The 2,500-nt window shown below is 40.7% G+C and overlaps 1 protein-coding gene across 1 annotated transcript in view; it reads right to left on the reverse strand.

The window, feature by feature from the left end:
* Positions 1-1,702: 1,702 nt before the first annotated feature.
* LOC127373435 (chromobox protein homolog 2) overlaps positions 1,703-2,500 on the reverse strand; it is a 6,041-nt gene continuing 5,243 nt past the window's right edge. The window contains exon 6 of the mRNA XM_051417894.1: positions 1,703-2,500. This exon is cut by the window's right edge and continues 1,518 nt beyond it. The gene's annotated coding sequence lies outside the window, so the exon portion shown is untranslated.

Raw genomic sequence — 2,500 nt, forward strand, 5'->3', positions numbered from 1 at the left:
TATTAGTTTGTTGAAAGAGTTTGACATAAAACTATTTTATTCTCTATTTTTAATTAATTAAACCAAAAAATTGACACTTTTTCTATTTTTTATTTTACAATTTTCCATTTTTCCTGCCGTTTAATTTCAAAATTTTATAATTGATTTTTATCTTGATTTTAATCTTCTTTGTAATCAGGTATTTTACAACAATCTAAAAACAATCCTGAGGCGCTGACAGATACTTAAAGTGTGTCACATCCTCTGCTGGTGGAGTCTGCATAGAGCAGCCGCTGCTCATTGAGTCATCGCTCTCTTCTCTAAATGCAGTGGCGTGCGAGGGGTATTCAGTTGCAACCTGCACAAGGGTTCTTTAAATCATTCCCAGAGACACGTTGGTTCATTTGGGTGTTTTCTTCCTGTTAAAGGTTTTTATTTTGTCTTATAAAGTATTTTAAATGTTTTACTGAAGTCTCTTTAGGACTCTGAAATAACGTTTCATTAAATGTATTCATTTCTGCTTTTTAACACGTTATTTTAATCGAATGTGTTCAGTAGACAGCAGACTGTGTGGCAGCTTCCCGCCTCACATCTGGACCCGCCCTGAATATAGGAGGAATAAATACTCGAGTAAAAAGTAGCTCAGAGTAACAGCTGTTTATCTCTGGCTGTGATTTTACTCATCAATGCAACACTGCACAAATCACTGCAGTGTGTGTGTGTGTGTGTGTGTGTGTGGGGGGGGGGGGTGTTACACTGCCACACACTGTTCACACTGTTTATACATACCAGTGTGTGCTGTGAGGGCCCCTCTGTCGCTGCCTGTTTACTCAAACTTATTTTGGGAAAATTCCACCTCGCTGCACGACTCTCGCCATAAATCACTGAATCTGCAGCTCAGAGGGAAGATAACCTCTGTCACACACACACACACACACACTCTCTGCGTGTGTGTGATCAGCTGCTGTTTGTGTACATTCACTCATGTTTCAGACAGAAATAAAGGTTTTAATGTTTATCTTAGAGGAATCAGATCAGTCGCCACAGAACACTTACTTCCTGTTGCCAGTAGGGGGCGCTGTGAGTATATCTGAATGTTTGCATGTAGACGGGTTTGGGGCGGGACTCTTATCAAACGTGTGAAGTTTGACGCAGATTAAACAAAATACACTGAAGTTACGACAACTTCTTGTTTTTATGGCGAAACATCCACATCGGTAATAATGTGGGTCTATTTCTTTTACTGTGACTCGATACGGAGGCTAAAGGATCCATTGACCTCTGACCTCTGAATGAAAGTGGGTTCTGTGGTTCTGTGGTTCTGAGTCTCGGCTCCTCCAGTTGAACCATCGCCATGGTTACTCCTACACGCTAGGGTGACAGGGTGAGGCGAGGGCGTCGCAATCAGCAAGATGACTCTAAATTCACTGGTTCCCAACCAGAACAATGAGAATGGATCAATAATCAAACTTCCTGCAGTGATTGTTTATCAGCTGTTATTGATTCTGAATCATAGAATATTGATCATACATTGGGTGGAGGGGGGGCAGACTGGACATTAACGGTCCAACGGGGACGCCTGCTGGTGGAGACGGGAACAGCAGTCTTCATCCTTCAGGTTGATATCAATCAATCAATCAATCAATCAATCAATCAATCAATCATTAATGTTTGATCATGTTAGTCAGTGGGGGTGGGTGGGGGGCATTAAACAGAGACGGGGTCGGTACTTCTGGTTTATTTCAAATACCTTGAGAATGGCAGAGAGGCACACAGGCTACACGTGTCTGGAGCCGATATGAGCACCAGATAGATATTATTAGATATCACATGGAAAAAAAACATATTTACAAATATAAATTAACACATATTTAAACTCCAAAAGACACTGAGACGGCAAAATGTATTAAAATGGTATAAAACTGGTAAATATAGGTGATGGAAAGTTCTGAGATGGGAAGCTTACAATGTGCGTAGTGCAAGAATACTGTCAATAAAATAAAACCAGGTAATTCACATTCATAAACACTTTGGTCCAAAGAGAACTGAAAGACGGAGTTTGATGAGATTCACCGACAGACGGACTTCACTTCTTTTTTTGTTGTTTTTTTAAAAACCTGCTGCTCCGGAGAAAGCAACACGTTCAGTTTGGATACACGACGACTCAAACTACCACGAGCAGCTGAACGGAGGCGGCGATCGTCTCTGGAAGAACCCGAGGCACCGGAGAGGAACGCAGTCTGTGAACTGACCGATCAATGATTGATCTATTGATTCTTCAGGAGGGGAAAAACAAACAATGTCCAACCAAACAAACTATTCTCAGTGGGAGTTTGTGGACCTTTTTCACAGCAGCTATTTTTAGGTTAAATAGTCGGGTAAACACAGGTGACACTTATTGAGACAGAAAGTGAAAATTGTAAAAACAGTTGATTTGTTTTGTATAATTCATTAAAGATGTGAGAATAAAATGTCACTGTGAGACGTTCAGGGAACCAATTATTGATCTGTGAGACGTTCA

This window comes from Dicentrarchus labrax, unplaced genomic scaffold, assembly GCF_905237075.1.
Source record: "Dicentrarchus labrax unplaced genomic scaffold, dlabrax2021, whole genome shotgun sequence".
Lineage (NCBI taxonomy): Eukaryota > Metazoa > Chordata > Actinopteri > Moronidae > Dicentrarchus > Dicentrarchus labrax.